Source organism: Lactuca saligna, chromosome 6, assembly GCF_052625555.1.
Source record: "Lactuca saligna cultivar CGN05327 chromosome 6, ASM5262555v1, whole genome shotgun sequence".
In the NCBI taxonomy this organism is placed as follows: Eukaryota; Viridiplantae; Streptophyta; class Magnoliopsida; order Asterales; family Asteraceae; genus Lactuca; species Lactuca saligna.
Window position 1 is genome coordinate 59,616,129 of NC_136422.1, and position 15,821 is coordinate 59,631,949.

Sequence of the window (15,821 nt, forward strand, 5' to 3'; positions counted from 1 at the left end):
TTTTTACATTTAATCAAGTAGAATATTATATTCTAGAAAATATTAGAATATTTTACAGTGTAATATTCTATTAAAATATTTCATGTATTTTTCAAAAAAAAAAAAACAGTAAGTTTTATTTATTATTTATTTATTTTTTAGGTAAATAAAATGACGAAAACAATAATTAAAAAAAGAATTTTCGGATTTTTTCTTTTATTTTGCATTTTAAAATTATTTTTAGATTGCATCTTACGGTCTCACAAAATTATATATATATATATATATATGTATATATATATATATATATATATATGTATATATATATATGTATATATATATATATATATATATATATATATATATATATATATATATACTCGTGATGACACCTAAAAAAATTAAAAAAAATTAAAAGAAAATACAAATCATAAAATCGAGCATATTACTATATTAGAGAGAAAAAAATAGGATTTTTTTGGATATTTAAATTTGAATCATGAATCATAAAAAAGTGAATCATGGATTATAAAAATGATCCATGATTCAATTTTAATGATCCAATTTTTTTTTTCCAATTTCTTTTCCTATCCAATATAATACTATGCTCGATTTTATGATTTGTATTTTTTCTTAATTTTTAATTTTTTTTTTAAAGTTGTCTTCATAACTCCTGACCGAAAAAAGCGTCCTCACATGATCATATATATATATATATATATATATATATATATATATATATATATATATATATATATATATATATATATATATATATATATATATATATATATATATATATATATATATATATATATATAAGGAGTGGTTCAAATGAGAACCAAAAAAAGGTTAAGAACCTCTAACTTTAGATGTTTATAAAGGATTTAGGGTTTAGGGTTTAGGGTTAAGAACCCTAAACCCTAATTCCTTTATAAACATGCTAAACCCTAAACCCTAAACCCTTTATAAACATCTAAAATTAGAGGTTCTTACTGTTCTTAACCTTTTTTGGTTCTCATTTGAGCCTTTACCTATATATATATATATATATATATATATATATATATATATATATATATATATATATATATATATATATATATATATATATATATATATATATATATATATAATTAAAAACTTTGGGATATCCAAATTTAAGATATTAGTACTATAGATATCTAGTTTTGAACACTACTAATTACAATCTTGTAACTATGATCCCAAAACATGGTATAACTTTTGTCTAAAAAATATAATGCATTGTTTTACATTAGTTCTTTTTTTAGCTTATATGTATGCATATCCAAACTTCGATAGTAGGGTAGTCATGGTATTTAAATATTTTGTAAGTTTAAAGCTTGTTCAACCTGGTATAAACCTATGGTTTTATTTTTGCTCTTCGTGCTTTTAGCATGATCTTCATATACTTTAGCATCTGGTGAGCCTAGTTGCAAATGCAAAAGACCTGAATACGTAACAAAAAAGATAGAGTAATCATTGTATGATCCTCAAACCATTTAGGGTTTAGCATTTTGAGGTGAGTACTAAGCTAATGAGGACATTATATATAGTAGGTTCATATGCCCATTTAAAACATAAGCGTAAACCAATATGCTGATAATAAATACTACTTACTAGGACACTCGAAGACATTGGCAGACATGTTGCAAGTATCTGGTAGGCTTAACGCAAGTGTATCGTTGAACTTGAACCCAACGCTAGGGTTATATTCCTTGATCATGTTGCATAAATATGCCTTGTTTTTAGTCAAGACTATCTTGAGATCGCTACAACAATCCTTACTTGGAACCTTTACTTTACCACCCATATAAGGTAAACAACTTTCTAACCGTATAAGTTGGTTTTCACACATCTCTTTATCTTTTCTCATGAATCCTTTTGTTGATCCAAAAAACACCATCACCATCATGGCTAAGCATGACAATGATCCTTTAGACCCAGGTAATAAAGCCATACCTAGATTAAAGATTACAAGCATTAATGATATGGTATTGCATATGTTACATGCCTCTTTATATACCATCTTTGAGTCTTGCAAATAAATATGGAAAAAGGGGTGGTTAAAAAAACTCTACCATATATGTAAGTTTCATTTTTAAATGATATTTGGTGATTGGTTGTCATTTAAGGCACTTAATGTAGGCTAATCCCACACTCAACATTATTATACTTGAAGAATGTATCTGGATTTTCTTTAGATTTTTTTATGTTGGAAAGGACAATGATGTTACGATCGATAGAACATTACACTAACTAACTTATTATTATTTATTAACCACATTAGTCTGTCGGTAACAATATTTTTGATTAGAAAGTAATTCCCACAACTAGCATTACAAATATGTCTTCTAGTATTTGAACAACTACTAAAAACACAAATAATCATTTACTTCAAGTTGTATTATAACATGTAACATATTTTACCGTTATTATGGACATGGTCTCTAATAATTCGTTATGAATCCTCTTCCACAACATTACGTTTCCATGCTAAATTTATAAAAACACTAGGCAAATGCCGAAACACATATATAGCTGAAATCGTTACAAATATGTGTTTTTTAAATATAACAATAACGTTGTTGTTAAATTTTATATAATAATTCGTCTACTAAATTGATATAATATATTAATTATTTTGAATTATATGATAATATATACATCTATTATAACTACATAATCTCAACCGTTTTAATGATTTCTACCCGCGAGTTACTCATGAATAAAATTAAATATAATATATGGCTTAATGTTACTTATAATTGTTATTATTGTCATTAATTTTTAAAAATTTATTTTCTTAACGTTTTAATTTCTATCATTATAATTGTTTAAAACATCAAACATTGTTTTTTGAATTTAAATGTAACAATATAATAATTTATATATCGTTATTTTTAACTATTGTTATTGTAAGTTATTTTAAAATACTTATTTGAAAACTTTTAACGATTATAAAAATATATTTAGAAATGTTTTAGTTAAATTGAAATTATAATTTAGTTTTTATGTTTAGCACTACAATTTATAATTTTTAACTATTTACAAAATATTTATTGAGTTTTTTAAGCAGAACTGAAATTTATATTTAAGTTGACACTGTAATGTTATATTTAAATTAACAATTTAAATATTGTGTCCAAACTGTTTAAAAGTTGAAGCTTTAATCTGATAATGGTTTGCACACAACAACATATTAAATTTAATAAATGAAGTATAATATGTTAAAAGTTAAAGATATAACTTTATAACTAGAAGTAAAGATATTATTTTAATATTAAATTTTAGTTTATTTATGATTACACTTTACGTTTGATATTTATTTAAACTTATTAACCAAGTTATATGAAAGGCCTAGTATGCTCAAGAGTCATATTAAAGTGATATTACTAAATAACATATGATACTAATAGGTCACACTAACAACAACTTGATACAATTGATTATTTATTAGAAATTGATTTTACTAAATATTTAATAAAACTCTTACAATTAAATTTGAAATTATTTATTTCATGAAAATAATAAATTTCATTAGCAAGTAACTTAATATATATCATATGGTATGATTTATAAGTCATGTACAAACTTTGGACGAGTTGAATCCTTTTGTTTTTTTTCCTAAAAGACAAGGTTTATATTTTATAAAAGATTTTATAAAAGTTTGACTTTCTTTCTTCTTCTTTATGCAATTTTTGAGATATGCATAAAAGAAGAATTCTATGACTTGTCTAATCATGCTTTAAAGACATGTGATACATGCTTATGACAATGGGCATAAGTTTGCTTAAAGTAGTAAGGACTAATGGTTAATAACTTCACTTTATGCATATAAATAAGAGAACTTGCACTTGGATTATTTGCTCATTCATTCCTTGATGAAAAATCTGAATCCTCTCTTCCCTCTCCCTTTCTCTCTAGTATTGGTTAGAAAACTTGAAGAACACTTGCATCTTCAAGAACTCTTTAAGTTCATATTCGTTATGAAATTAAAGCTTACGAGTTTAAGAGTTTTGGACTAACATCTACATCAAGTTGAATCATTGTTGGTTTCTCAAAGGTTCCACATTCTTCATCAACTTCCAAGCCCCCCGAGAGGACCCAAAGAACTACAAAGGTTTTTTATTTCTTCACATCTTCTTTGGTTGGTGTTTTAATCTTTCTATAACTTGCAAGAAGATCATCGTTGGGTATAAAATGTTTATGTTATTTCAAAAATTAAAGTTTTCCGTTGCCATATTTTTCAAGTTTATGAAACTATTTTTGATCTAAAACCCAACAATTGGTAGCAGAGCCATCTTGGAAGTTTGGTTAGATTTTTTATTTCTAGAAATCTTAGTTTTTGAAGAATATAGATAACATGTTTTTGTACAAAAAATAAGTTCATACATATTTTCTATGACAACTTTTTTGTTATATTATGTGACAGAAGTTTCATGCATCTTTTGTCATTTAAAGTTGTCTTATAAAAACAAAGTTTGTTTTATGTGTATATTGATGTATATGATGTGCATAAACTAGACAATGACCAATGTGTTGTTATGTTGTTGTGTTGGTTATTTTTGTTATAAAATGGTTGTAATAATTTTTTTATTCATATGGTATGTAATAATTAAACAGATTAGCTTTTCTTAGTTATTTTTATAAAGTAATATATTAGTTTTTAAAAATAATTTATTTGTACAAAGATGTAACAAGAAATAAAGTTTGAACAATTTTTTGAAGACAAAAGGAAAATTTTCGAGTTCAACATATGTTGGGCAGAACATGACACTTTCTGAAAAGTGTCATGAATGCTACACATGTGCTGAATAGAAAGATGACACTTTCTGAAAAACGTCATAAATGCAGCAGAATTTTTCCTTAAAGAAGTTTTTCCAATCTTTTGCAAGCAATGGGTATTTACTTAAGTGAGAGCTTCTACAACAACATTACAATAAGCTTTTTGGTCCCATTAAATGTCCCTTTAGGAATGGATTTGACATCTTTTGTGTTGGCTCACAAAAATGTCATTAGTTGGCTATGTTTATCCACATATCTTTTTATGCATGTTTTGTGTTGTTTATTTTATGCATTATTTTATGTGGTTGATAAAATTAGTTTTTCACATACTAAAATAATTTTGGACAAAATAAACATCACATGGAGTTTGGGTTTTCAAAATTAGACATAAGATGTAACAAGTTATTATTTTTTAAAATAAAACCCGGTTTTATAAAATTGTTAATAACGGCAAATTTTGAATTACTCCATTATAAGTTTTAAAATGGTGATTTTTGTAACTTATACAAACTCCAAATATATAAGTAATAAAATGAAGTTTTATTAAAGATATAAAAAGTCAAATGCATTCAAACTTAATACCGGTTATTACAATTGAATTGCGTCAAATTATATAAAAACTAGCTTTTTATATAGAACATTTAAAAGTGATTTTCTTTTGAAAATTGATACCATGGTTTATTATATGCATGTATTAACCATGATATCATATGTTTTTAAACTATAATTATAAAATATATAAATACCCTTTTTACAAATATCAAATATATGCAATCCTTTTTGAAGAACACTCGCATGTCTCTTGTATGCACTAGTGGGATAAAGGATACCTAACCACTTAGTGTTATCTTTTGATGGCTAGGGTGTCTTCGCGATTTCTATAACCAAGTTATAGGCCGATTACACTAGTTTTTCAAATTGGACGATTTGATCGGAAATCTTTTGGGATAAAGGATACCTAAGCAAGAGAGTTCTGAGGCATAGATGGGATCAAACATGTCTAATTAAATTTGTTAATTAGTGATCCCAAAAAATATAGGAATTATATAGTAAGATATAACTGATAATCAATATCTACCGGGTTGAATTTAAATGGATGGGATAAATGATACCTAACCATTTATTTGTTTTAAAACTTGAATCCTAGACTTTGATAATTATAGTTTTTGGAAACTAAAAGGGTATTAATTATTAAATATTAAATATCGAAAATACTAAATGAATTTTGTTAAAAATTTTGTAGTTAAGTAATCCATTCTCATTATCATCTATTGTTATTTTCTTTAATGAATTGATAAAACAATAACATTCAATAAATACAACTTTAATGAATGAGTTCATATCTTAAGAAACAATCTTGTAAGAGATATGAAATTGTATACACTTAAAGGTCCTAGTCCTAAACTGTTTGCTTTGAGCAATTAAGCCTAAACATGATACCTAGTAAAGGCATCACTGTGATGCTTAAGATGTTTCTAACATCAAACTAGAAATAGTTATTCATGACTTCTAGGAAGTATTGGATAATTTAAACACATATATATATATATATATATATATATATATATATATATATATGATGATATAATAGGTCAAACAATATTCCAATAAATACTGTGATATTTTATTTAAAGCTAGTTTAAACATTGGAATAATGCAAGGCTAAAAGAGCCACCTAGTGTGATCTAAGACGCCAATGTTATATGGACTAAACACCTTTAAGCCCAAGAAATATACTAAAGCCCACTTAGAAGGATCGTTTTTCTTTTAATAAACTTCCAAATTATGGAATGAATCCATGGAAAAACTGCCTGCCTTAGTAGTCTCAAATAAGGCGTGCGGGCCTGCCCCTTTTGAAGAAACTGGACACTGGGTTTACTCCTCTTATTTGGAAAGAAAGTCTAGAAGAGACTAGTACTTCTTGTATCTACTAGATAGAACTTATACTTTTCATATAACACTTAGGTACTTGGTACTTAAATGTTAATATAATATTTGTAAATGTTTGCAAATATTTATTTAAGAGTAACCAAGCTGAGCACAATCAAGTAGGAACTACACTCTCGGAGTTTAGTTTATTATTTATGCTTGAACATAAATTACTTGTAATGTAAACCATTATTTGTTTTGGAACAATGTATGTTTTAATTTAGCATGTCTAAATTTAAGTCTTGGTTATTTTATTCAAATGTTTGATCATTTACTTAATCGTTTTTGCATAACGACAATATTCATATTCTGAAATGATTAACATTTATTTATGAGACTAGATCTCTTAATAGATTTGTAAAGTAAATATCAACATTATATAAATAAAATTAAGTTCTATATGCAAACACTTTTGATTTAAACTTGTATTTTAAATCAAACTTATCTTTGAAATTGTTATCTTTATCATATAAATGGTACTCACATATTTCAACTTCAAGAAAGGGATCTTTAAAGGAAAATAATGTAGTTTATTTGACATATGTGAACCTTATTTATATGTAAAGGATGTTGGATAAGGTGTCTAAGTCCATAACTATATTTGGTATCTGCTTGACCTGAGAGTAGCATGGTCCATTTGGGTTGCACTTCACCGGAAAAATTTGAAGGATGGACTTTTGAGAAGAGGATAATTATGATTTATTAATATATTATCAGTTCTAGTATATTAATATAAAATCATATCATTTAATTGGTATTGATCAAGAATTAATTTGGAATTAATTTTGTGATCAAAAGAGACTAATTAAATATATAGGCATTGATTGTGTAAATCATTCATTCTTATAAAGTAGGCTAATGACCCATGATTCCTTATGTTGGGCTAAACCCATGTGGTGACCCATGGATACTCCATGGAAGTTAAAACCCATAGAACATGAGGAATTTGGAAAGTCATGCACATTCGGGTTTGCATGGTGTAACCTTAATGTAGCCACACTATATCAGAAGCCCTTTGGTTCATGAAATCGACACCTAGACTTCTTGTAAGAGTGCTAGCCGATTATGAGTGCATTTATCTCCTCTCAAGCTCTTCCAATTGTTGGTGGTGATTTGTGATTCCACTTGAGGCATGCTAATCCAATTTAAAAGATAATTGTCAAAGTTTCATGTTTTGTATTAGTTTATATGGTTAGGCTAATTACATGAAATTTGTTTTTGATGTGGTAATGATCATGCTAATCCAATTTAAAAGATAATTGTCAAAGTTTCATGTTTTGTATTAGTTTATATGGTTAGGCTAATTACATGAAATTTGTTTGATTTGAATTGTCTTGTTCATATGAGTTTAATTGAATCTTCTATTAATTATTTGATTATTTTATAAGTTAAATAATGTTTTAAATGATTTTAATGGACTCCATAACTTGTCCTCAACTTATGGATGTTATGGAACATGAAAGGTTTTTCTATTAAAGATGTCATTAAACTCATATGTTATGAACTTGAAGAGTTTTGACAAGTTTCAAAACTTGCTCTCAAGTTTTGGAATTTGTAAAGTCTCACTAAATGAAACTTTAATTTCAAACCTTAGAATTTTATAAGTTAAAATTCAACACTTATACTATTATAATATTATAGGTTATATATATATATATATATATATATATATATGTGTGTGTGTGTGTGTGTGTGTGTGTGTATGTATAAGACAAGTTGGTTTTACTGTTAGTAGGCCTCATTCACGAAGCCGGTCTATAAGGGGGGGTATAAGGTTAATGCCTATAAAATGGTGGTTTAATGGGTGTCCACTCTCACCCACCGCTTCCTTGACTAGTGGAGGGTCATTATCCGAACAGGTAGGACAAATACTATAATTCTCATTAAATGTATAATGATGAATATAAAGTAACTAAACCTTTTATAAACTCCCAATCTTAGTTACTTTAGGAAAATGTGAAATTGATGCTAATCCATGAAATTACACTTTGCACATTACCAAGTCGTTGATGGAGTGTGTGTAGTTAACCGATACATTAACTTAGACTAGTAAGGGTGGCAAAGGGTAGCTTAATGTTTATCATAAGGCAAATGGAGCGTGTATGGTTAACCGACTCATTGATTAAGGTGATAATTGACATTGAGAGTACCAAGTACATTTGCATGGTTATTTACACCTTGTTTGTGATCCTCGGTATCCCAGACACAAACATGAAGGGCATAATCGAGATTTAAACATGCCATTGAATTGTTTAATGAATCTCAAAGGATCTAGGAATTTCAAATGCAATTAAAACTTAATTATCACATTTTATTTTTCATGGTGGAAATTGGTAAATCGTAATTTACCTACCTTCAAATATTTTGCAAGTTGGATTACAGCATCCATCTGCCAAATTGTAAAATATTATGTTGGTTCCTAGCCTTAATATTTCATTTTGGGTGTTATATTAAGGACTCTTTATCTAATCTAAACCTTTTCTTTCTTTCTTTTTAGATGTCTTCCAACACTACTTCTAGCTCAAACCCTACCGGCTCCTTCTCTCTCATGAACCTTTGTGGTAGAGTCATCTTTGATGGGACTAATTTTAGGATTAGGAACATTAGGATGGTCACGCACTACGAGGACAAGGAATATGTCCTTAACAAGGAGCTTAAGGAAATCGATGAGTTTGTTGCTACTCCTCAGGAGATTGTTGATTTCAGGGCACATGAGAAAGATGCCACCAAGGTGGCTTGTATCATGCTTGCCACCGTGTCTCCTGAACTCCAAAGTCATATGAGGAATTCTATCCTTTGTAGATGCACCAGGACCTGATGGAAAGATACCATAAGAGTGCTTGTCAATAGCGGTATGAAATCATCTTCTCCATGATTACAACAAAGATGAAGGATGGTGAACCCATCACGGGCTACTTGCAGAAAATGCAAAGGTTTGTGGACATTCTGTTCAAATTGAATGTGAACTTTAATGAGGAGCTGGCTATAGATATTATTCTACACTCCTTACCTCCATGTTATGATCAGTTCCACATGACTTATCATATGAACAAGGAGGAAGTCACTCTAAGAAAGCTTCAAGGTCTTTTGAGGACTACCAAAAGTGGTCTTAAAGGTAAATCTGTTGTAACCACTCTTACTGCTAATGCCCCTAGCCTGGAAATTGGGCAAGGCAAGGGGAAGAAGAGGAAGGCTCCTTCCAAGAGCCACAAGGGAAAGTCTCTTTATGGATCCTCTTCAAGTGGAACCAAAGGCGGTTCTGCTACTCCCTCGACCATCCCAAAAGAAGCAGAGTGTTTCTATTGCCATGAAAAAGTGCACTGGAAGTGAAGCTTCCCCAAGTACTTGCAGGATGTTAAGGATGAGAAGGTTAAACCCACCCATGCAGGTATTTATAATATTCTATCTAAAAACTCATCACATACTAACTCTTGGGTGCTTAACACGGGTTGTGGATTTCACATTTGTTCTGATGTGCAGGGTCTAAAAAGAAGTAAGGATGTGGAGCACGGGAATATAAACTTGATCATGGGGAATAGGAAGGTTTCACTTGTCACCAAGATTGGAGTTTACTCTTTATTGCTTAGTAGTGGGTTATAAATAGATTTGAATAATTGTTGCTACTCTTCTGATATGGAGAGAAATATTATTTCCTTTCATGGTTTGTACAAACAAGATTTCACATTTTTGTTTGATAATGAAATTGGTGCAATAAATGCTTATTATAATGGTGTTTTTTTTTTTATTTTAGATCATTACCTTGTAATGGTGTATATGAAACTGAGATGGTTGTAGACAACTTAGGAAATAATGTGTTGCATATCGATTCTTCTAATAATTTGGATAAGGCATCCTTGTGGCATTGTTGTATTGGACATGTCAACAAGAAGCGCATAGGCCAACTCCAGAAGGATGGAGTTTTGGAGTCATTCGAATTAAGGTCGGATGATACTTTCTTGTTTTCTTGGAAAAATTACTAAGTCACCCTTCACTGGTTCTTGTGAAAAGGGTGAGGGTTTGTTGGATCTCATACACACCGATGTGTGTGGGCCCTTCAGAACCGCCATAAGGGATGCTAACTGTTTCTATGTGACTTTTATTGATGATTACAATAGATATGGATATATCTACTTAATCACGCATATGTCAGAAACCTTTGAGAAATTCAAAGAGTTTAAGCAAGAAGTGGAGAATCAGTTTGGCAGGAAGATAACGATGCTCCGATCCGATTAGGGTGGTGAGTATCTTAGTATCGAATTCCTAGACTATATTAAGGAGTGTGGAATTGTTTCATAGTTGACGCCACCTAGGACACTACAGCTTAATGGTGTGGCTGAGAGTCGTAACTGAACCTTGTTAGACATGGTTCATTCCATGATGAGTCGAGCTTCATTACCAATCTCATTTTGTGGGTATGCCTTGGAGACTGCCCCCATATCCTTAATTGAGTCCCAACTAAAAAGTTTGCCAAAACACCTCATAAGATGTGGACAGGGAAGGCTCCCTTGTTAGAAAACATCAATGTTTGGGGTTGCGAGGCTTTTGTGAGGCGTGAAACTCACGACAAGATCGAATCTCGGAGTGAGCGGGGTATTTTTATCGGCTACTCGCAAAAATCCTTTGATTATCTCTTCTACAGACCGATTGACAATGTTGACTTCATTGTAAGGAGAGCAGTCTTTCGTGCGAGAGAGCTCGTATTCCAAAGGGACAGTGGGAGGCAAATTGACCTTGAAGAACTTCAAGAGTCAAGCGGTGAAGGAACCTCAAACACTAGCGATCAACCTGAGGAGGACTCTCATGTTGATCCGATTGACGAGTCTGTACCTCTGATGCGTTCCGGTAGAGTTAGAGTTTCACCTGAGTTTTATGCTATACATATTACTGCAGAAGGTGATACATTTATCTGTGATAGCACACTGGTAAATTTGAATGAACCTAACAACTACAGGAAAGCCATGGTAGGCCTCGAGTCTGCTAAATGGAAAGAAGCTATGGATAGCGAGATTCATTCCATGTATGACAATCAAGTTTGGAACTTGGTTGACAATGTATCGGGCCGTAAGACATTTGGGTGCAAATGGATCTTCAAGAAGAAGACCGACATGGATTGGAAATTACACAATTATAAGGTGCGATTGGTCGTGAAGGGCTTTACTCAAACTCCAAGAGTTGACTATGATGATACCTTCTTACCAGTAGCGAAGATTAAGTCTATTAGGGTTATGCTAGCCATTGCTGCATTTCATGACTATGAAATATGGAAAATGGATGTCAAAACTGTTTTCCTTAATGGGAAGTTGGCTAAGGATGTTTAGATGAGTCAGCTAGAGGGTTTTGTCGATGCTAAGTACCCTAATAGAGTGTGTAAGCTTGATAAATCCATTTATGGATTGAAACAAGCATCTCGCAGATGGAATCTTTGTTTCGATGAGAAAGTCAAAGAGTCTGGATTTTCGAGAAGTGAGGATGAATCCGATGTATATGTCAGAGCTAGTAGGACTATAGTTATCTTTTTGGTACTATATGTGGATAACATAATACTCATAGGAAATGACATCGCAACCTTGCAGGAGGTTGGCTTGGGAAGTGTTTCACTATGAAGGACCTTGGAGAAGCTGCCTATATCGTAAGGATAAGGATATTGAGAGATAGGAGTAAGAGACTAATTGGACTTAGTCAAAGTACTACTTGGACAAAGTGTTGAAGAGGTTCAACATGCATAATTCCAAGAAAGGTGACTTACCGATCCAACACAATGCTAGAATGAGCAAGGCTCAGTGTCCGAGTATAGAGGTTGAGATAGCTGAGATGAGTCGATTACCATATGCTTCCGCTATTGGCTCGATCATATATGCTATGACTTGTAATCGCCCTGATGTGGACTTTACTTTGAGCATGGTCAACAAATATCAAGGGAATCCTGGCAAGGCTCACTGGATTATGGTGAAAAACATTCTCAAGTACCTACGGAGGACTAAGGATTGGGTCCTTACACTTGGTGGGAGTAATGACTTGAGAGTTGTGGGGTATAGCGATGCTAGCTTTTAAACCGACAGAGATAACTTTTGCTCTCAGTCAGGCTGGGTGTTTACCTTGAATAGAGGAGAAATTACTTGGAAAAGTTCCAAGCAAGAGACTGTAGCTGATTCAACATGCAAATCAGAGTACATAGCAGCAAGCGAAGCATCAAAGGAGGCGATATGGCTGAAGAACTTTATTAGAGACCTTTGAGTGGTACCAGCTATAAAGGAGCATGTGGAGATTTTCTGTGACAACAATAGTGCAGTTGCCTTAGCCAAGGAACCGAGGGATCATGGCAGGTCCATACACATCGACATGAAATATCACTTCATAAGACACAAGATAGAAGAAGGACTCCTTGTGGCAAAGAGGGTATCATCAGATGAGAACCCAGCAGATCCCCTCACGAAGGGACTGAGTAGGGTTAAGCATTTACAACATGTGAGGTGTATTGGGCTGAGGGATGATATTAGTTTTAATGATTAGATATATTTCGAAACTTGTAATAGTTGAAATGTAATTGACAGTTGATGCTTAAATAAAAGGTGCTTTTTATTTACTAGTATGGTACTGTGTTCTTTCAATCATTTACTATTGTTTCATGTTGCATGTTTTGACTTCCAGAATAATTGGATTATTCAAACCATCCACAGTCAATTATACTTTGGAAGTAGGTGTTGAATTAAGACTGTCATGAATTTCTCTTGTAGATTGTCAGAAATGGTTAGACATTGCTATGACATTCATGAGTACTCATAAGGTCTGAGTATTAGATTCAACCCACACTCACTTGTATCACTTCATGAAATTTATCTCGAGTGATCGTGAGACGATAATATCATATAAGTCTTCAAACCTAGATATATGAGTTGTTGACTATGAGTTGGTTTTACACTGATAGTACGAAAACGCATCGGTAACTCGATGTTATAAAACGTGCTGTTGTGTATGGTTCAGTGAATAGTTAGTACAAGCATATATTGTCAAAGTTTATATGTTCATTTTAGTCCTTGGAGGATTAAAAGCGATATCTTGGGCCTCTCGATGATTTTGTTTTGACTTATGTGACGGGCCCGGTCAGAACTAAATTGATGTGTTCGATTAAGTTCTATGTCATATGAATCAGAAATCGGGAAACAAACTGTTGGACAATAATTTATTGTGTTCCAGGTGTTTATCCCGCTGATATCAAGAGAACATAGGATTCTATTATCACTTATCTAAAATGGTACGTCTAAGTTCGAAAAAGGCATTTAAGAGCCACGATTTCTAGTCGGATCCTGAAGTTATACTTACAACTAGAGTTATTAGACTTATCCAAGTGGGAGACTGTTGGATAAGATGTATAAATCCATAACTATATTTGGTATGTGCTTGACCCGAGAGTAGCATGGTCCATTTGGGTTGCACTTCACTGGAACAATTTGAAGGATGGACTTTTGAGAAGAGGATAATTATGATTTATTAATATATTATAAGTTCTAGTATATTAATATGAAATCATATCATTTAATTGGTATTGATAAAGAATTAATTTGGAATTAATTTTGTGATCAAAAGAGACTAATTAAATATATATGGATTCATTGTGTAAATCATTCATTCGTATAGAGTGGGCTAATGATCCATGATTCCTTATGTTGGGCTAAACCCATGTGGTGACCCATGGATACTCCATGGAGATTAAAACCCATGGAGCATGAGGAATTTGGAAATTCATGCACATTAGGGTTTGCATGGTGTAACCCTAATGTAGCCACACTATATAAGAAGCCATTTAGTTCATGAAATCGACACCTAGAGTGCTTGTAAGAGTGCTAGATTTTTGTTAGGATAGTTACTAACTAGATTTTTGTTGTATAGTTACTCCATTGTATGCTAGTTAAGATGATGCTTTGGAATTTTGAAAGTTTGCACGTATATTAGAAAAAAACATAGATCCAAAGTATTTAGGGTTGCATGTACACCATAGGAGTATTACAATGATCAAAACCCATCAAAGGATTCCTAATGAAATTTCACTAAAGTGTAGAGAAAATTATTAAGGAACTATACAACTTGGTGTATGACTTCCTTTCTAATGAATGTCTGAGATTAAGCACAAGATATGTAATGCTTGTAGATTCGGGCTAGTCAATTTAGAGATGATAAGCATCAAAAATGACTTTTTGATGGAATATTATTTAGAAGGATTAATCTTAACCAAGTTTTAGTATATGTCACAAGGTTTCTGTGCATCTAAAGAACGCCAAAATCCGAGTTATAACGAAGAAGTTATGACCTGTCGAAGTTTCGCGACAGAACCGGCATGACCCAGCGCGACCCAACGCGATGTAAATAGTGAATTTAATGTATATAGATATCTATACTTAGTGATCTAAACGAGAGTGTAAGATTTCTTCGATAGTAGTCCAACGATAAAAAGACAGACGAAAACGGAGTTCAGGTGAAGGAGTTATGAATTTCGAACGGAGTTTTCCTATCCCGGCCTACTAAAGATATTATATAAGTAATATAATTATAATATATTAAAAATAAAGTCAAAATTATCCAATGGATTCTAAACTAGAGTTGTAGAGCATAATCTCACCTTCGCGTCGATATAAAGAACGTCGAAAACGGAGTTCGTATGCAAAAGTTATGAAATTTCTGAAGTTCGGGGTGCGAACCCCAAAGCTGTGTTAGAGACCACGACGTGGCAAGTCTCCTGACACCTCCGGGAGTCCCCCATATGCAACTTGGGATGACGCATGCAGTGACGATCAAGCCAATGACGTGGTAAAAGGTTCCACGACGTGGCAAGGGCCAGTTTTGCCCTATAAATAGATTTGAAGGGCCAGCGGAGTTTGGTTGTTCATTATCTCATCTCTCTCCCATATTACATCGTTTTACGTGAAATTTTAACCCCCTGAAGTCCCGGTATCAACCTCGAGACCCGAAGCAAGTCCTGAAGCCCGAAGATCCCGAGAAGAAAAGATTTTCTGAGCCGAAGCTCTGCCCGCGAGAAACCCGGTGTGTGAAGTGATCCCGGTTTCACCGAAGAATACTACTTCTACAAGCCGTAGTGCTATCCTCCCATC

At 32.0% G+C, this 15,821-nt stretch overlaps 1 pseudogene; it reads right to left on the minus strand.

Annotated features, from left to right (window-relative positions):
• Window positions 1-1,319: 1,319 nt before the first annotated feature.
• Window positions 1,320-1,960, minus strand: LOC145002626 (non-specific lipid transfer protein GPI-anchored 14 pseudogene; annotated as a pseudogene).
• Between the last annotated feature and the right edge of the window lie 13,861 nt (window positions 1,961-15,821).